At 44.3% G+C, this 21557-nt stretch overlaps 1 pseudogene; it reads left to right on the forward strand.

Moving 5' to 3' along the window:
• Positions 1-18815: 18815 nt before the first annotated feature.
• Positions 18816-19419, forward strand: LOC136158053 (protein lin-28 homolog A pseudogene; annotated as a pseudogene).
• The last annotated feature ends 2138 nt before the right edge of the window (positions 19420-21557 follow it).

The following is a 21557-nucleotide window of genomic DNA, read 5'->3' on the forward strand; positions in this document are numbered from 1 at the left end:
CAGAGTTACATGAAGAAGAGGAGAGGGAGGAGGGAGATAGAGATGAGCGGGAGGAGAAGAAGGGGGATTAAAGAGGAGAGAGACAAATCTACGCAGTACTCTATTCCCTAAGTGTTCTCCATAGCCCAGAACACCCACAGAAATTCACAGAATTGGATTGAGAAGAGAAGGGGGAGGGAGGAAATAGAGGTGATCTGGGGGAGAAAAAGAAGAGTCAAAAGGGGGAGAGAGTAATCAACACCCTCCTGAGTAAAAATGGGTACTGAATATTGGATTCTTAAATGTCCAAAATTGATATAAAAAACTGAAAAACAAAGATAAAAATCTAGAGTAGAGGTTAGACTCTTAAAATTACAATATTAAAAACAAAAATACAAAAAATTTAAGAAATATATATGAAGTTGGCTTTAAAAACAGGGTCTTTTTTTTTTGTAAGGTTATAGTGAGTTAGGAAAATGAAAATTAAGGAGTAATAGAGGAGTAATAGAGGACTTTAAAAAATAAAAGAAAAAAATTTAAAAAAGAAAGAAAATTTTTTAATTAAAAAAAATAGTAAAAATATATCTAGGAATTTCTCTGGAGCTGTTGCACGCAGTGTGGGTTCAGTTCAGTTTCAGATAGCTCCTGGTTCCAGCTTATACTTCTCAATATTCTCAATATCTATAGGCCACTTCCAGTGTAGTCAGTGTTAACTACAGAGATTTTAATCTGTTGCATCTGCCACTTCTAAAACAGTTCTTTTTGTTTATTTGGCTTCTGTTTGCAGGTGTCTTCAGTGTCTAATTTCCGCCCTGACCCAAGTGGGCAGAGGTGGTCTCTTGTTTAGGTTCGCTTGTTCAGTCGTGCTGTGGGGAGGGAGGGGCACTGCAGACAAACACCACTGGCGTGTGGGGGGCGTGCTTGCAGTGTTCCGGCCACACTGGGTCTGGCCCCACTCGTGGCGTGTGTGCTTTCTCTGTCTACACTGCTCAGGCTCCAGGTTGCTCTACAGGGAGCGGGCCCTGAGTTGCGTGCACTTTCCAGGCTTAAGTTGCTCAGGTTCCAGTTTTCGGGTACTCCTCAAAAGCGCAGACTCGGTTGGGCCTGCATTTTGTGCCTTCCCCGGCAGAGCAGCTCAGGGAACCAGGAGCTTGATGAGCGCACTCTCCCCGGGTGCAGTGCGCCTTATCCCCTCCGCGGTCCCAGTCTGAGTTTCCCTGAGCACACCAATGTGTGCGCCTTGTGTCTCTTCTGGGGAGCTGGTCTCTAGCTGCGACCCTCCCGGCGGATGTCAACCATCCAGAATGTCAGGAAGTCTTTGGTTAGAAACTGGAGGCCTGTTTGTAGTTTGGTAGGGGATGCCATCTCTGGGGCCGCGTTTGCCCCTTTCCCCTCCCCTCTGCCTCCTGCCTCTGGTGGGGGATGGGCCAGTCCGCAGCCGGCTAGCTCTTCTCTGGAACTGCTCAGTCCTTCCTTTGTTCTGTGAACGGGCCAGCAGTGTCTTCGGTTAGGGTTTTTCTCAGGTTAATTTTCCCTCTCTCTCTTGCTATCCTACAGTTTAAGTTGCTATCTCGTGTTAGCTCCCTCCGATTGCCCTCAGGGCATTCAGGTGCGGTCCTTACCCTAAGCAATGCCGCCTGCTCCTCTCCGTTCAGCCCCCACTTGCTGGTGGCGGATGTAAGTGTCTGGGGTACTTTTCTGCTGGGAGTTGCTTTTAGCCATGTAATCTGTGGGTTTTATTTATTTTTCCTCCCAGTTAGGTTCGAAAACTTCCCCCAGACCCGCCAGTGAGAGGGTCTTCTGGTGTTTGGAAACTTCCTCTATTAAGACTCCCTTCCCAGGACGGGTCTCCATCCCTAACTTTTGTCTCTCTTTTTATCTTTTATATTTTGTCCTACCTCCTTTTGAAGACAATGGGCTGCTTTTCTGGGCGCCTGATGTCCTCTGCTAGCAATCAGAAGTTGTTTTGTGGAGTTTGCTCAGTGTTCAAATGTTCTTTCGATGAATTTGTAGGGGAGAAAGTGGTCTCGAGGTCCTATTCCTCTGCCATCTTAGCTCCTCCCCCCTCCTCCTATTTTTTCAAAAAGGAATATTTGATAGAGATTTTGGGGGGAGAAATTCTAAGGAATGGGAGAAAAAAAGATATTGAGAAAAAAATGTGTGAAAACTAAATTTTATGTTCTATACACTACAATGGTTGAGCAAAGCTCAAACTAATAATAAATTTAAATACATGATACATGGTAAACTGTAGTCTAAGAATGACATAAATAAGAGTCAGAGAGGAGAACGAAGCCCCCTAGAGGGGACTAGAATGCAGAGGCCCCTGAGGTATCACTCAGCATGTAAAGATAACTCAGGTTCACAAAGAACAGATAATTTTTCTCTAGTTCCACCTTCAACCACTTATAGGTGAGAACTATAGCACCACCTCCAATACTTCTACCCTGACTCTGGGAATGCGGTTCTGGAAATTCTCATAGCTAGTTCCTGCATTCACAAATAAAGGATTGTTCAACCACATCCTTGGCTGAAGGGTGCATGCTTCCTAACAGTGAATCCCCTATTTGTAGCATCGTTTGCAAACTGGGTAGGCTGAGAATTTTCTAACTCATCAAGGCTGGTTCTTTTTTGCCTATCAGTTCTTTCCTCAATTTCTCTCTCACACATTTTACTGTAAGCAACAAGGAAGGGAAAAAACAAAAACAAAAAAACAGCTGCACCTTTCACACCAAGCTTGGAAACCTCCTTAACCAAATATCCAACATCACTGTTACAAACCCTGCTTTCCATACAATCTGGGACACACTTCAGCTCAGTTTCCTGACACTAAATACCAAGGATTGCCTTTCCTCCAGTTTCCAAATGTTCCTCATTTCCTTCTGAACCTTCTCCAGAAGTTCCTTTAATGTTCCTGTTTCTAACAGTGTTCTGTTTATAATGATATATGGATTCTCTATAACAATTCAGCCTTGCACACCTGAGCCCTCACAGGCCGAATCTTTAACAACCATATTTTTACTGACTGTCTGTTCAAAGCAATCTTGGATTTTTTATCATGTCCTCACAATTCTTCCAGCCCTACCTATATCCAATTCCAAAGCCACTTGCCTATTTTAGGTATTTGTTACAGCAGCACTCCACTCCCCAGTGTCAAAATGTGTATTAGCTTGTCGCGGCTGCTTTAACAAAAATACCAAAAAGTCGGTAGCTTAAAGCAACAGAAATTCACTTTTTATGAAAGTACTCATGGTGCAATTGTAGAAGTGCAACTCTGTTTTTGTTTTCCCTTTTCTCTTTTCCTGTTTTCCTTTTGCATAAATTAAATCTGTGTTATGATTCCATTTTATTCCTTTTTAAATTCATGAGCTGTAACCCTGTTTTGTTATTTTATTTTAAAGTTTAGAGTACATGTCATTACCTGATCACAGTCCACCCCTTCAAGTGCTATTGGCCCAGTCATCTGTATTTAACAAACCCTCCAGGGATGTTGGATTTTGTGATACACTGTGGTAGAGATGGCCACATCTCCAGCTGTATCACTGGAGAGCTGACTGACTCAGGTAATAACTACACAGTCACCATCTATTTAAAAAAAAAAAACCTATCAAATTCCAAGGGTTTGCATACACTGCCATTTAATCTACACATACCCTGAGCAATGGGACTGTTCATTCCTTTTCACAGATGAAGAAGCCAAGGCTCAGTGGCTATAAGTGACCTACCCAAGGTCCCCTGCTGGCCAAGGGTAGCACCCATGGTCAAGTCTGGTGAATATGACTCATACAGGCCATGCTCTGCTCCCAACTTACCCTATCACCCTTGAGAGATTCAAGGCTGGTAGGGTGCAGGGAGCATCCCCTTGCTCTGTTCATGGAATTCCCAGAGTACCCACCACCTGGCTCGGGAGAAGGCAGTGCCCCCCCCAGCTGTGCCTTTCACCTCCCTGTGTGGTCCAGAGGGGCCTGGGACCAGAAAGAAGGCCCCAGATGTGCTCTTAGCTGCTTCACTTGGCCAGAGGAGGGAGTGGAGGCAAGGAGTGCTAGCCACCTACCCAGGGATCAGATGGAGGGCAGGCATGGTCTGGACAGACTCTAGCAGTAGGAGGCAATGGCTCACAGTTAAGGAGACTATAAGGGAGGAAGAATAAGTTCCTGATCATCCCCCTTGATCAATACACCCAGGGAGACACCTGTGACAGAGTAGGGGTGTGGTTTTGCTCATGAAGCTTGGAGCACAATCAGAGGCAGTGTCCCAGCTCTTGCCTATCCCCACTGACCACTGAACATGCAGCCAACTGTCCAAGTCCTAGGCAGGCACAGGGCCAGGCACCTGGCAACCTCGGTTTAGGGGGTCTAGGCCTGAGCCCAGTCCTTCCATCCCAGGCCTGCCCTCCCTCCAGCCCTGCTCAATCCCCTGCACAGGTTGGCAGTGACCTCTTCCCCGGGAACTCCACTGCAGCTGCTCCTTTTGCCTGTCCTCAGGCCCACACCTTCTGGTGTCTCTGGCCTTTGAAGTCACACCAGTTCAGCTTTAGTCCTTTGTGAAACTCCTCTGATGGCTCAGACAGGGTATACAGGGTGAGGAGGGCTTTTCACAGGACCCAGTATCATGTGGCCTGTACCTCCTCATGGGACCATCATGGCTTCCCTAGAATCAGGCTCTCTGCAAGTCCTCTCTGTAACCTGTTGAGTCTGTGAGATCTTGTACGCTGGCCTTGAATCAAGGTCACCTCCAAAATGTCTGAGCCCCCTTCCAACCATTGCCAAAAGCCCCCCTGATCATCACCAGCAGGCTTCCTGACACCAAATTAGGCAAAAAAAAAAAAAAAAAATGCCCATCCTGCTAGTCACCCTAGAGTGCCCTAACCAATCAATGCCAAACTTCCAGCAGGAATTTTCTTTGTCTTGAGGCCATAAAAGTTGACAACTAACCCATGAAAAGTGTCGATTACCCCTGGTCTCTCAGGAGGTCAGCCTGCTGTGCTTGCAGTGCCCGCATTAGCTCTGCTCTTTGCTCTTAATAAACTCACTCCCTCTGACATACTCTGGGTCTTGAAATTCTTTTCCAAGATCATGTTTGGACTCTGCCTCAACACAAATGGGAGCCTCCCGGGCAGTCCTGGTGGACTTCTGGCCGGCTCTGGGGAGCTGGGTTCTGTGGACCCTGGCAGTGCCGACAGGTTGGACAGCTATAGCTCACCTGCCCTGAGGAGGGAAACTGTGCCCAGTATGTCTGCTGCCTGAGGATTCCACACTCTCAAAAACCTGAGTCACAGCCTGGGGTGGCCCCAGCAGGAGGTGCCCCTGGGCAACCACAGAGGGGCTATTCTAGGTTCTGTTGTGTTTTTCATAAGAAAATATTTTTAGACCAGATTCACCCTGAGTGGCAGCATGTAGCTTTGAGCTAATTATGCAATTAATCAGCGGGAGTGGGATGGTGCGGGTGAGTGTATAAAGAGCACACTGTGCCACTCCACTGGCCGGGATCCAGGTGGGAAGGCCACGGCTACCGAGAGCAGAGACCATACAGAGTCCAAGACACTTGCCACATCCTTCTCTCAGACCAGCCCACCCTGACTCCGGCAGAGAACCTGAGCACCCCCCTGCCAGGGGCTGGGACTGCCTACCCACAGCTGCAGCTCCCCTGAGCAAAGGAGAAAGGCCCACTGTCCTGCTCCTGGGAACAAAGATAGCAGCCAAGACTGGGCCCCGCAGAGGTCACAAATCTGGGAGCCAGCCTGCTCGGGAACTATGTGGGGCCCACAGTGCAGAGGTGCTGCATGCAGCTATGGGAGCCACACCTCGAGTCCGGGTGTTCTCCAGGAGATTGGGGCCAGGAGCCCACCCAGTCCACCACCCACCCTGACTCAAGGCTGCCTCCTCTTCTTAACTCACACCAAGCCTCCCTAAGAGTCAGGGTGAGTCAGAGAGATTCCCTGACGGCCCTGCTGAGTGAATTGTGGGTGACTGAACTGCAGGTGAAAAGGCCTTTCCTCTGCTGGATTCCAGGGGAGCCCCACCACTGGCAGACACACCCTTGCTCTGAGGGATGACAGCACATTCTGTCCCAGAGGCCAAGGCCAGGGTGAATGAACTCTCCAACTGGTGCAGCCACACATCCCCTGCTGCTGCGCCGCATGGCCTCTGCACTCAGACCCCAAACTTCTGCCCTGGGAGTGGGGACCGCAGTAGGTAATCGGGGTTCTTTCCATCTTTCCCTTTTGCTCCTGCACCTAAGAAGTGGGGAGTTGTGACTTTTCAAAAGGTTGACTTTGATAGTGCTTCACTCAGTTGTTGGGGCTTCCCCCCGGCTCAGCACTAAAACTCTGCCTGCAATGCAGGAGACCTGGGTTCGACCCCTGGGTGGGGAAGATCCCCTGCAGGAGGGCCCGCCCAGCACCCCACTCCAGTATTCCAGCACTCCAGTGGCCCGCCCAGCACCCCCACTCCAGAAAATCCCATGGACAGAGGAGCCTGGCGGGCTACAGTCCTTAGGGTTGCAAAGAGTCGGACATGACTGAAGTGACTAAGCAGGCACACACTCAGTTGCGAGGGTAACGAGAAGGTGAAACCAGCCAGGAGACACATCCTGCCTCCTCAGATGAGGGAATGTCACCTCCCAGGTAGCTGTAAGGGCTGCTCAGAGCTGAGGGAAGCAGCTGTTTCCACTACGCCAGCCCTGTTGGGAGCCCCCCAACTCCTGGCCCTATGACAAAGCCACAGCATCCCCAGGAGAGGCTCCTGCCCCCGCAAGGAGTCCCTGAGCCTCCTTCCTTGCTTTTCCTCTTTGCCCAGCACTACTCAGCCTAACAAACTCCTCTGTTCTTGTCCTATTCAACTGCTAACTGGTAGTGAAGACTGTCCCCAGACCCCAGCCCTCCCAGAGACACTGCCTATGGCTTGCGTCATGTGGTGCATCCTTTGCCCTGCCGGCCTGGCAGCTGTCTGCTTAGACATCTGTCCCCTCCCTAAACTGAGCACCACAGAAGCTGATGTTGACAGGGATCTGATTTCCCTGCTCTAAGGGCTCCTCCCAGCTCTCCTCCAGGGTTGTTGACCCCTCGCTCAGCCTGAACTGGGACCAGCCTGGCCCTGTTCCCAGGCAGCTGGAGGAAGTAGGCGAGCCTGCCACTCACCACCCACGGTGCTATCGTGGCAGGTCCCTGCTGCCTGACCCAAAATAACCCAAGCTGGGGAAGCAGAGCGTGACAAGGGCAACGCAGCCCAGCTGTTGGGAACGCAGCACCCTCACCTCCTCCTCCTCACTTGCTCCCGTTCAGCTCAAGCTCCATTTCCCTGGCGACATCTCTGCTGACTGCCTTAGCCCTCCAGGTGGGCCTCCCGCCCCTCCCTCGGGCGTGGAGCTTCTACCCTTGGGAGATGAGCGGCAGGAAAAGGTGACAGAGCTCTGTGGGGAGAAGACAGGACAGCAGATTCAGGGCGTCACAGAATTTTGAAAGATGGAAACTTGGAGGATGAGCGGTACCTGACTTCACAGAGTGGAAAAGGCTGACTCTTAGCTACCGCTAAGGGCAGGCAGGGCATCAGTAAGTGAGAAGCGAGCCTGACTTCCCACGAGGTGAGGGGCCCTGGGCGGAAAGGGGAGCTGTTCTGTTGTCATCTCCTCTGGTTCCCTCCTCTTTTCCATCACTCCATCACATTGGCCTGGGGACACACCAAGCTTACTCCCATCCAGGGCTTCAGAACTTTCTGTTCCTCCTGCCTGGATAAGCTCTTCCTCTAGAAACCCCCGGGGCTCGCCTGCCCTTGTCAGGCCCCTAGTGTCTCCTCTGTCCACTCTGAGAAGACTGGAGCCCTCGCTGGAGCTGCCCTCTGCTAGGAGTCAGTGAGGCTCTGCTGAGACCCAGCGAGGGTTTGCAAGTTGCTGGGAAGAATAACATCCAGAGTTGTCAGCATACCATCTACTCTTACTTCATCCCTGGTATCAGTTTACTTCTGCATCTCAGTTTTTCATATTACCTAAAGGAAAGAGTCGGACACGACTGAGTAGCTGAACTGAACTGAAAGGAAATAACTAAATAGATATTAAATTCTACTTCAATTTTTAAGTACTGTGCTCTGTATTCTTATGTTTGTTTAAAGGTTAAGTGGAAACACTGTCCCCGTTTTTGCACCTATACCATTTCACATTTCACCATCTGTTTCACACACACACAAATGCTGCACTGATCCAAGAGCTGGCACTTCTCAGTTGTCCTGTTTCCCAAATCCTTCTGGCCATTACAAGGCGAACTTTGTGCCTTCGATACTGGATCAAAATAACCTTTAAAAAGTCCAGATACTTGAGCACTGGGTTTGGGTTTTCCTTTTTTTTTTAACAGTAGAAGTTAGATAAACTTTTAGATCAAACCATGCTATATTCCAATACCTAGACACTATTACATCTCTAACACATAAGCTCATGACATTAAAAAAAAAAAAAAAAAGAAAGAAAGCATGCAAATGCTGAAGATCTTCAAATCCAATTGTCTAGGAACAAAAGTAACTGACATGGAGGTTGGCTGCTTCCCCACACGCTGGAATATTATTGAATATTTCTTCCCATTCCTCTTTCCGTCTCTGACCATTCTTTTCCTAATTCTTACACCATAATGTTTTTATGGTATAATTTTTGTTCGTCTATTGCTTTGCCCTAGCCCAGAAAGATAATGCTATCATTCACATATCTCAGGCTGCTACAAACAAAGGTAATCCATGTTATTCTCCATACATTCCTGGAAACATATATACCATCATATGTAAAATAGATAGCCAACGGGAATTTGCTGTATGGTGCAGGGAACTCAAACCAGGGCTCTCTAACAATCTAAACGGGTGGGATGGGGAGGGAGGTGGGAGGGAGGGGACGTAGGTATACCTATGGCTGATTAATGTTGATGTTTGGCAGAAAACAACACAGTACTGTAAAGCAATTATCCTTCAATTAAAAATAAATAAATTTAATTTTTTAAAAAAGAAAGGTAATCTAAGCTTCAAACGTTGGATTTGCTACAAGGTTGGGAATCCTATAGCTTTGCCCATTGCAAACTTCTGCTTGACTTCTGAGACCTCTGTTTCTCTGAAACAAGAGATCAGTGCTTCTGGGGAAGTGGAGACACAGTTACATGAAATACATAAGTAGGTCAACTGGCTTAAAGAAGTATCCTCAAGGTATGCAACAGGGCCAGCTTTATATATACGAGTCTTAGCTTTCTCCATTGCCTAAAAAAAGAAAAAAAAAAAAAAACTTGAGATGCTTCCTGTGTGTCTTTATATTAGAATTGTTGTTCTCCTTCCTTATTCCTACAACTTGTCACCTTAAAAAAAAACAAACTGTCCTTTTTTTAAAAAATTTTAAAGACAAGGTTTTCCCCATTATTCTTGATATTTCAGGAAAATTACAATGTATAATAAATTAGAAAATCACATATCTCTGCTATAATATCAAAGAAGCATTTTAATCAAAGCTCTACTAAAAATCCTAACAAGGAAAGGCAGTGCAGCCATTATGGAAAACAGTAAGGAGGCGCCTCAGAAAACTAAAAATAGAGTTGCCAGAGGATCCAAGAATCCAACTCCTGGGCATATACTCAGACAAAACTATAATTTGAAAAGATACATGCATCCCTATGTTCAAAGCAGCGCTATCCACAATGACCAAAACATGGAAACCGTCTAAGTGTCCACAGATAAGTGATGGACAAAGAAGATGTGGTGTATACACATAGTGGAATACATACTCAGCCACAAAAAAGAACAAAATAATGCCATCTGCAGCAACATGAATGGACTTAGAGATTGTTTACTGTGAAGTAAGTCAGATAAAGAAAGACAAACATCATATGATATCACTTAAATGTGCAATCTAAAATATGGCACAAATAAACTTAGGAAACAGACTCACAGACTTGTAGAGAACAGACTTGTGGTTGCCAAGGGAGAGGAGGATGAGGGAGGAGGAAGAATGGATTGGAAATCTGGAGTTAGCAAATGCAAACTATCACATACAGTATAGATAGACAAGAAGCTCCTACTGTATAGCACAGAGAACTATATTCAGTATCCTCTGATAAACCATAATGGAAAAGAGTATGAAAAAGAATGTATACATATATATAACTGAATTACTTTGCTATACAGCAGAAATTAACACAGCATTGTAAATCAACTATTTTTAATAAAAAAAAGAGACATTGCATGATTATAGAAAAATCAAAAAATGAAAGTTAATAGAGAAAATCATGAATGCCAAATCATCACCAAGAGGTGATGCTGTTGGTGGTACTGGTTTTTGACCTAAGCATGAAAGTTACAATATGATTGACAGTTACTCAACATTCAGTGAAATACCTGACACAGAACTATTGGGTTGGCCAAAAAGATTGTTCAGGTTTTTCCATAATTTGTGATGGAAAAACCCAAACTAACTTTTGACAATGCTTCTATATTGTGGTCTTTCATAGGGAAGGACTAGTACTCATTCTGAATACTCATATTCTAACACAACACTAGGAATAACAGTAGACACTCAAGCATTTGCTGTATTTTTTTTTAATTTTATTTTATTAGTTGGAGGCTAATTACTTCACAACATTGCAGTGGGTTTTGTCATACATTGACATGAATCAGCCATAGAGTTACACGTATTCCCATCCCGATCCCCCCTCCCACCTCCCTCTCCACCTGACTCCTCTGGGTCCTCTCAGTGCACCAGGCCCGAGCACTTGTCTCATACATCCCACCTGGGCTGGTGATCTGTTTCACCCTAGATAATATACATGCTGTTCTTTCGAAACATCCCACCCTCACCTTCTCCCACAGAGTCCAAAAGTCTGTTCTGTACTTCTGTGTCTCTTTTTCTGTTTTGCATATAGGGTTATCGTTACCATCTTTCTAAATTCCATATATATGTGTTAGTATGCTGTAATGTTCTTTATCTTTCTGGCTTACTTCATTCTGTATAATGGTTTCCAGTTTCATCCATCTCATTAGAACTGATTCAAATGAATTCTTTTTAACGGCTGAGTAATATTCCATGGTGTATATGCTGTATTGACATGTTCCTTTTCTTATTAATATAGTCCATTCTTGGCAGTTCATCTACCATATAATATTTTGTGGTTATGGTTCAAGACCAGTTTGCACCCCATCCCCTGAGCCTCTGTAGTGCTTAAGACTTGAAAAATAATCACATATTTGTTTCTTATCCAGCTCCTTGAGCCTCAATGCAAAGCATTTCATTTGTTTTCTTCAGTGCTGGGTCCTCAGTCCCTAGAACAGTGCCTGGTGCATACTAGGCATGCATGACTGGATAAACGAATAGAAAAGGATCTGACTAGGCTATAAAAGACATTTACTTAATCATATATTAAGAAGTAAAATTAATTTAAAATTATATCATAAGAGGGACTTCCCTGGTGATCCAGTAGCTAAGACTCTGTGCTCCCAATGCAGGGGGCCTGGGTGTGATCCCTGGTCAGGGAACTAGATCCCATGTGCCACAACTGAAGATCCTGCACACTGCAACTAAGATCTGACACAGCCAAATAAATAAATCCATATTATTTTACATATTAAAAAGAAGCTGTCATGAGATAATGCCACTGGAAGTTGAGGGTAGGGGATGGAGGGAGGAGGGGATGTAAGCAGAACCAAACTCTTAGTTTCCTTGAAAGCAGGTTCATCACTTAGTTAACATCTAAATGGAAAAATCAAGAAATAGCAATGTAAGCATTTTTCTTAGAATCTGAAATTATATACCAGATGGAAGAGATGTAAAGCCTAAATGAGATCCTTCTAGGGATGGAGAGCGTTAGGGCAAAGGACTGCCATTTTTCTTTATAAGCCTTGTAATAGGTTTAAATGTTTTATACAGACAAAGTATACAGATTGCTTGGATGAAGTTTAAAAGTCAGGTAATCAAAGATAACTTTGTTTTAATGCTTTATGTCATTAAATTCACAGCTTAGCTTGATTTTGTTAAATCTAGGCAATATTTTGCATACTTTTTAATGAAACTTTTAATTTTTAAAAACAGATTCATATGCAATTCTAATAAATAATACTGAGAGGTTTATTAGTATATTTATAATGTACTTTTTACCCAATTTCCTCCAACGATAACATCTTGTAAAACTCTACTACAATGTCACAACCAGGATAACCACAGATACAGTGGAGAGACACAGTATTTCCATCACCACAAGGATCCTCATGTTGCCATTTTATTATCACATACGTTCCCCCGCTCAGCTCCCCCAAGGAGAGGAGTTCCCTGCCCCTTAATCCTGCCCCATCCTTAACCCCTGGGAAACAGCAATCCATTCTCCATTTCTATAATTTTATCAAGAATATTATGCAAATGGAGTCATGAAGTATGTAACCTTGGTTTTGGGTTTTCTCACTTGGCATAATCCTCTGGAGTTTCATTCAGGTTGATGCATGAACCAACAATTTTTTCCTTGTTAATGCTGTGTAAGATTTCATGGTGTGGATTTGCCTTGGTTTGTTTAACCAGTCACTCAATGAAAGACTGTTTTCTAGGGTGTTTCCAATTTTCAGCTACTACGAAAAAAGTTGTTATGTATCTTCTTGTACAGATTTTTGTGCAAACCTAAGTTTTCATTTCTCACATATAAATGCCTCGGAATGCAGTTGCTGGGTCACAGTGTAGTTGCATATTTAGGGATTTTGTTGTTGTTGCTGCTGCTGCTGCTTGTTTTTTTTGTTTTGTTCTTAAAGAACTGCCAAACTGCTTCCCAGAGTGGCTTTACCATTTTAGGTTCTCATAAGCAATGTATCCAATGGATCCAGTTTCTCTGCATCCTCACCAGCATTTGGTGTTGTCACTATTTTTATTTTAGACATTCTGATAGATGTGTAGTGGTTTTAATTCACATTCCTCTGATGGTCAATGATCTTGAATATCTTTTCATGTGCTTTTTTGTGATCTTTGGTGAGATGTCTCTTCATGTCTTTTGCCCATTTTCTAATTGGGTTTTATTTTTCTTTATTGTCTTCTGAGAGTTCTTTGTACATTTTATATTTTCATCAGATATGTGGCCTACAAATATATTCTCCAAATATATTGTCTATAGCTTTCTTTCATCCTCTTAACAGAACATTCTGCAGAGCAAAAGTTTTTAATTCTGAAGAAGCCCAATTTATTGATTTTTTAAATGGATTGTGCTTTTAGTGTCAAGTCTAAGAACACTTTGCCTAATCCTAGGTCCTGAATTTTTTCTCTTGTTTTTTTTCCAAAAGCTTTATAGTTTTAAGTTTTACATTTAAGCCTATCGTCCTTAGTGAGTTAATTTTTTAAATCAGATAGGAGGTTTAGATTGAAGTTTGGCTCTTTTTTTTTTTTTTTTTTTGCCAATGACTGACTGATTTCTGCAACACTATTTGTTGAACAAGCTGTCTTTCCTCTACTCATTTGCTTTTGCACCTTGAAAGATCAGTGGGTTTTTTCCTGGGTTCTATATTCTGTTCCATTCATCTATGTAACTAACCTATACCAGTACCACAGTCTTGATTATTATAGCTGTATAATGTCTTAAAATCATGTGGACTAATTCCTCATATTCTATTTTTCTTTTTCAAAACTGTTTTGGTTATTCTAGTTCCTTTGAACTTCCATATAAGTTGTAGAAGAATCTCAATTTGGGAAGAATTGATAGGTATCTCTACCATGTTCAGTCTTCCAGTCCACAAACACAGTGTGTATCTCCCTTCATTTAGATCTTCTTTGATTTCTTTCATCAGTGTTTAGTAGTTCTCGGCATTCAAATACTGTACATGTTTTGTTTTAGTGATTATAAATAGCATCGTATTTTTCCAGTTTTATTGAGGCATAATTGACAAAATGTATTTAAAGTATGAAAAATAAATGTGTTAGTCACTTAGTTGTGTCTGACTGTTTGCAACTCCATGGTCTGTCCGTGGGATTCTCCAGGCAAGAATACTGGAGTGGTTTGTCACTTCCTTCTCCAGGGGATCTTCCTGACTTGGGGAGTCTAACCCAGATCTCCCACATTGCAGGCAGATTCCTTATCATCTGAGCTACTAAGGAAGATTATTTAAAGTATGCAATATGATTATTTGATATATGTATACATTATGAAATAATTACCACAATCGAGTTAACACATCTATCATTTCACACAGTTACCTTTTTTGTATGTGGTCAGAAAGCTTAAAAATCTACTCACAGCAAATTTAAAGTATACAATATAGTATTATTAACTATAGTCACCATGTTGTGCATTATTCATCTTATAACTGAAAGTTTGCACCCTTTGACCAACATCTATCCACTTCCTCCTTCAACCCCCACCTAAGACCTTGGAAACCACTCTTTCCTTCTTCTCTTCTCTGAGTTTTTTTTAAAAATTCCTCATATTGGTGAGATCATACAGTATTCATCTTTCTTTATCTGGCTTATTTCACTTAGCATAATGTCCAGATTAATCCATGATGTTGCAAAGGGAGGATTTCCTTCTTTCTTATGGATAATTATATATAACACATTCTTTGTTTATTTACAACACTCAGATAGTTTCCTTATCTCGGCTACTGTGAGTAATGCTGCCATGAACATGGGAGTGGAAATACCTCTTTAAGATGCTGCTTTCATTCCCTCAGATGTACCCCAACAGTGGGACTGCTAAATTGTGTAACAGGTCTATTTTGAATTTAACTCCAGTATTCCTGTGTTCAGGCTAATGTATAGAAATACATCGATTTTGTTCATCTTTTATCATGTGACCTTGTTGAACTTACTTAATAAGAGGGTTCTCAGAGGGTTTGGTGGGTTTTTTTTGAATATTTTTTGAATTTTCTATGCAAACAATCATGTCACCTGCAAACAGAGACAATATTACTTCTTCCTTCCCAGGCTGAATGACTTTTATTTTATTTTCTTGTCTTATTGCACCATCTAGACCCATCAGCACAATGTTGTGGCAAGAGTGGTCATTCTTATCTTTTTCCTGAGCTGAGGGGGGGAAAGCATTTAGTCTTTCAGCCTGGGAAGAAAGAAGTAATGTTGTCTCTGTCATTAAATTTAAATCAAAATTTAAATTTTGATTTTTACAGAAATAAAATATATTTTAAATTTTATAAGTCTTCTCTCACCCTAAGAGGGTAATTTTTTTCTATTAAACCCTTGGGAAGGCAATTATCAATTTCACAAAGTACTTGTTAGCAAAATTAATGATAAACAACTATTTTAATTATTAATAAACAATATATATAAAATGAAGAATGTTTATTCAATTGATTTGTTAATGCAAAAGTCCCAGAGAGGTAAAGACAAAAGAAATCAATAAGAACAATGGAAACTATGTACAAGATTATTGCTACTATTAATTAGTAAATTACTTGGAGCACTTAAGGCAGCATGTACCGACTGAGTCTGGATGAGGGTTCTCTTTGCAGGTAGGAATAGTTTTAGTATTAATAAATGTGAATAAATGCCTAGTAAGTTAAGGATAGTAGCCAAAAAAGTAAAATGTTGACTGTAGGTTTTTGATATTAATAAAAACACTTTATCAAGTTGAGCTATTTCCCCTTTGTTGTTACTTTTTCTGAGAATTTTATCCTGAATTGGATATTACATTTTTATAAAATTTTTGTCATAAAATAGACATAAAATTTACCATTTTAAGTGTTTTAAAGTGTACATCAGTGTCAGATGGTATAAATTCAGTATACTCTTTTGTAGAGAAGGAAACAGAAAACTCGTCAGGGACACCTTGTCCCAGGCCCCTCAGTGGGAGGAATGGAGCTCTGCTGTTGGCAGCACCCAGAGCTTGCACAAGTACACAAGTTCCTTAAGGAGGGACAAGTTCCCCAGGCTGCCAGGTGTGAGGCCTGCCAGGATTTGCACTTGGGCAGACCAAGGGGCCAAAGACAAACAAGAACAATCTGCCAGTTCCCTATTGAAAAGCCCCTTCCAGATTCCTGTCTCCTCCAGGAGAAAGTCTTACCTCTTCAGGCTAGCACCCAGGGTCCCTCAGACTAACTCTTCTAAAAGCATCAGCCAGGGCAACTCTTGCTCTAAACCCTAATGTCCTGCCCTTAGAATGGAACCCAAGCTCTGCCTGCATCCTCAATAAGTAATGGTGACCAGTACTTAAGCGGGGCACATTGCGGATGCACTAACATACATCACCGTCATGGACAGATGGAGGGACGGAGAGGTACAGATATGCTGGTAAAGGGCTTATGGTTATCATTTAAAGGTTTATTGATTATTATTTCAAAGTTTATGATTATTATTTTAAGTTTCCTATCTGTTACCATCTTGCCATTTATCAAGTGCATACTTAGAAAGGGTAGATCCAACATGAAACTTTGTCCATTGTGAAGGGAAAGAGATAACGCTGATTGTGTGTGTGTGAGAGAGAGAGAGAGAGAGAGAGGATGGGGGAGGGTGCTGATCAGGGGCTGGGGGGCACACGCCTGCTCGGGCTGGACCACTGCCCCCTATACGACCTGTTCCTGGATGCACTCAGCCTGATGCTGCCCACATCCAACACTTCCAGCTTATCCAAGGGGAAGGTGGGGGTGGGAAGTGTCACATCTCATTTCCTTTGACTAGCTCAAGAATAAACAGAGCTTGGTTTTCTGAGACTCATAATTAAATGAATTAAAATGTTTTCCTTCACGGTGACTTTGCCAGCTCCCGTCCACCTCTCCCTGGCCCTGTTCCCAGCAAGGGGATCGAGCCTGGGAGGACGCAGAATGACATGCTGTGTGCTTCCAGAGCAATTAGCTTGTGCATCGTCATGCTGGGGAGAGATTTATGGCTGGCTCTCGGAGCATTCCAGCCCAGACCTCCGCAGCTTAGATTTGTCTGCTGGGGAAGTTCCTGGAAGCAGAGCCTCAATATTAATTCCAATTACAGTCCGATGAGAACCCATTCATAAGGACTGCCTTTGACAGGCTCCTCTCCTGCCGCTCTGGCCTGACCTTGAGCCGCCATCGCTGTCGCCAGCCTCAGAGAGGAAATTGCACTGGGCTCGGCCCCAGGCTTCCCAGCAAGCTGGGAAGGCAGGCCACGGTGTGCTGGGCTTGGAGGGGGAGAGCTGAGGGAGCATGAGGAGGAAGAATATGAAGGACATGATGTCTCAGCACCTTTAGTTGGGAGACCATCCTCAGTATCATCCCTAGATTCTTCTGGAAGGGTGGCAGTATGAGGAGGGGGAGGGTCTGAGCTTTCCCTGGGACCACCCTCCTCTACTCCCAGAGCAGGAACCCAAGCCCTTGATGGACCCAGGATTTGCGGCAACCACATCCTCCGAAGGCTCCCAGACGCTGGGGACAAAGCCTGACCATCAGTGTCTGCTTGCTGAGCTGTCCCTTGGGGGATCCTGGGTGAGCAGGGCTGTCAGTGACTGACACACACTCATTATCACATCTGGAGATGAATGATCCTCATGATGCCAAGACCCCAAGGACTAAATACAAACCCAAGGAAGCAATTACCCAAGTATCGATTACTAATTACATTGCTAATTACATCAAAAGAAGTGTATCCACTGCACCAGCCTGTTAATGGCTTGCATGAGGTATTAAGGCTGCTAATTGGGAAAAACAGCAGGTTTATCACCAGATGTAATGGCAGGGTCCCTGGAGAAACAAGATGGCCAAGGCATGTAGCCTTCCTTTCCATGACCCCAGCTTTCCAAGGATTCCCCCCTGGGATGGAGGCCTTGAGAACCATATCCATCACCCAAGATCAGAGTGAGTGCCCTGGTCAGCCAGTGAGTGGTGAAGTGTGACATGGGGCCTCCCTTGCAAGGGTGGTGGCTCACGAAGGTCAGGGACTTGGGCACCTTCCTCCAGGACAGGAAAGTGGGGGAAGATTTGGGTCCCTTTACCAAAAGGATTATCTCATGCTTCTCTCTCTGCCAGGACCACTTCTCCCCTTTCCTATCCCCACCCAGCATGGGGCTGAGCCCAGTGCAATTTCCTCTCTGAGGCTGGCGACAGCGATGGCGGCTCAAGGTCAGGCCAGAGCGGCAGGAGAGGAGCCTGTCAAAGGCAGTCCTTATGAATGGGTTCTCATCGGACTGTAATTGGAATTAATATTGAGGCTCTGCCTTACTTGCCTTACTGCTTAGGGTCACTCCTGGAAACCTCCTCCTGTTCTGCTAATTGGGTGAGTCCCTCTCCTGGTTCTCAGAGGGCTAGTCCCTCCTGGGATAGAAGGTTGAATCCACCTTCCTCTCTCCAGACCATCAGCTCAGCAAACTGACTAAACAGACCTGATTAGGTAAGAGTTACTGGGCCAACCGTTTGTAGTTCTTGTTTTTTATGTGTCTAGTTTTTTTCACAATTTCTGAGCATTCTATATACTTTCAATATTATAGGGGTCCTATTCTGAATAAGATATTTCCTCATTATAATTTCTTTTAAATTGTTGCATTTTATTTACTCAATAAATACATGAATACATTTTTTATTAAAAATGCAGACCTTATAGTCAGTCTCCCAAGGCAACAGAAATAAAAGCAAAAATGAACAAATGGGACATAATCAAATTTATAAGCTTTTACACAGCAAAGGTAATCATAAAACAAAAACCAACCTATGGATTGAAAGAAAATATTTGCAAACAATGCAGCTGACAAGGGCTTATTTCCAAAATAAACAAACAGCTCGAACAACTCAACAACCAAAAAATAAACCAAATAAACCAATCAAAAAGTGGGCAGATCTGGGGAGGTTGTCGCTGCCTCTTTCCCGAGCCACCCCTTTGCCTCCGACTTCTCTGGGGCCAGCAGCCACCGGAGCAGGGGCCCGGGGCCGCGGGCTCAGCAGACTACCATGGGCTCTGTGTCAAGCCAGCAGTTTGCAGGTGGCTGCGCCAAAGCGCGGAGGACGCGGCCCACCGGGCGGAGGAGCCGCAGCTGCTGCACGGAGCCGGCATCCGTAAGTGGTTCAACGTGCACACGGGTGTGGCTTCCTGCCCATGACCGCCCGCGCAGGGGTCGCTCTCGACCCCCTGGTGGATGTCTTTGTGCACCAGATTAAGCTATACATAGACGTCTTCCGGAGCCTGAAGGAGGGTGAGGCCGTGGAGTTCACCTTTAAGAAGGCCGGCAAGGGCCTGGAATCTATCCGACTCACCAGCCCTGGTGGGGTGTTCTGTATTGGGAGTGAAAAGCAGCCCAAAGGGAAGAATATGCAGAAACACAGATCAAAGGGAGACAGGTGCTACAACTGTGAAGGTCTAGACCATCATGCCAAGGAATGCAAACTGCCACCCCAACCCAAGAAGTGCCACTTCTGCCAGAGCATCAACCATGTGGCAGCCTCATGCCCACTGAAGGCCCAGCAAGCTCCCAGCCCCCAGGGAAAGCCAGCCTACTTTCCGGAGGAGGAAGAAGAGATCCATAGCTCTGCCATGCTCCCAGAGGCCCAGAACTGAGCCACAGTGGGTGGGGGCTATCCTTTTGTGAGCATAAAGTTTTGAGGAGCAGGCATCAATCAGCAGAGTGGAGAAAGTGGGGACAGAGTGGGTAGGGAGCGGCTGGCACTGCCATATATCTGAGGCTGGAGTCCACAGCATCACCCATTCTTCCCTCTTGGTGGGAGGAAGGGGTGAGGCAAAGAAACTCCTATCAGTTCTATCCAAATGCACATGAGGGCTTTGGGGGTTAACCCTCCCTGCATGCTTTATCTGAATCTCCAACCCCAGAATCTCCAGCTTTTGAAAGTGGCCTGGGTAGGGAAGTTGTTTGACTCTTAAAGAAGAATGTGGAATAATATTTCCCATATCAGAGTGTAAAGATTAAGAACAGATTGATGCACCCAACCCACAAGCCCCTACATTCTGTGGGAGGAAACATCTCGGGGGCAGCAGGGTTTTCCTTATCTTCTCTCCTCATAACCCCCTCTTAGGACAGAATGCTGAAAAATGTCTCAAATAGTAGGTTGTGATGACAGGCAAAAGGGGTGATCGAGGAAACGGCTGCAGACCTGCTGCTTCTAAGCTCATTCTCACCCCATTCTGGGCCAACACAATTTTATTTCCTGCCTTTGGTGACTGTAACTTGGGTCCCACTTTCTCCAAGATGTCAACTGCACTAGCTATGTGCAAATGATGTATCTTGTGCATTTTAACTTTTTTTTTTCTGTAATATAAATATTCTGGTTTTGTATTTTGTGTATTTTAATTTAAGGCCCTCATTCCTGCATTACTCAGGTACGTGAGTAATCTTAGTGATAAGTAGGCAGCAGCTCTGGGTCTGCATGGCAGGAATGCTTTTTGTTGCTGTATCACCAGAGAGAACAACTATTTGGAGTGTACAGCCTATTGAATTACCTTATTTTTGCCAATTAGAGGTGGCTCTTCTGCAATAGTGTCCTCTTGAAACCCCTCCACCTTCAGCGTTTCATGAGAGACTAGGTCTTAACTGGGTTGCCCTATGACTTGGGTCTCCTTCCTACTGAAAGATTGGAAACTGGTCTGAACAGAAAAATGTGGTACAGAGAGGTTAGGTGAGGCTGGGTCAGGTAAGAATGCAGGGAGGGGAAGCCAAGATTAGGCAAAGGTCATCTGTATGTGTGATAAAGGATTTCTGTTCCAGATCTATAATCCCAGGGCACAGGACTCGCTTTATATACCAGATCCATCCTTTACCTGACTGGACTAGGCCAACCATTCACAGCAGGGTGTAAGTGTGTGTTTTTATAAGAAATGGAAGTTGGTAAGGAGAGGTTTTAAGAACAATGCCTGTGTACCCATCTTGAGCTGCCCAGGGATGGATATGCGAAGCAAGGACAAGATCTTTAACGATTCTGGGCTTTTCCTCCTTGACTTCCAGAGAGCCCATCAGCAATGGCTTCTTTGTGGTTCCCAGAGCCAGGGTCCTGCCCTGCTGCAGCAGTGATTAGTATCATGGCAGCTAAAGGAGAAAGTGGAGGGTACGTTCATTTACATGCCGTGAGATCAATGCAGACTTACCTCACTGTGTTGTCATGGGGCAAATGCAGTAGAACACTTTGGGTGATGTGTGTCTGATCCCTGTCTCCCCCAGCTGCTGCCCCCTCTAGTTATTATATTTGTCTGGGCTTTGTAGGACTTCACAAGTAGCTGATTTGGTGACTGCTAGGTGGCCTAGTTTGTGTAAATATAATGTGTTGGTCTTCTCCATGTTCTTTTGAAGTTTTATTGTTTTCAAACTTCTTTTTATATTGAGAAAAATAGCCAAAGAATCTTTGAGAAAATGTTCTTCACCAGGCAAAAAGATCTGAAACATAAGCTTGGGGACCCCTCTTCTTGAAGCGGGGGCATCTTGAACCACACTTTCTTTTGTATTCCTCTTCTTCTATTTCCTGTTTCAAACAGGATCTGTCCTAAAAACTAGATTTCTACCCCCTCCTCTTTCCACCTTTGTGCCCCCCAAAATAGACCATATACCTATATGTTTAATTTGTGGGGTATCTGTGATTAAACAATTTGTGCAAAAATCCTGAAGAAACTAATATCTCTCCATCCCTTGTTCCCAATCTTGAGTCATGTCCACTCCTTGATTTGATTCATGCTAAAAGGACTGCTGTATT

Source organism: Muntiacus reevesi, chromosome 2 (assembly GCF_963930625.1).
Source record: "Muntiacus reevesi chromosome 2, mMunRee1.1, whole genome shotgun sequence".
Classification (NCBI taxonomy): Eukaryota; Metazoa; Chordata; class Mammalia; order Artiodactyla; family Cervidae; genus Muntiacus; species Muntiacus reevesi.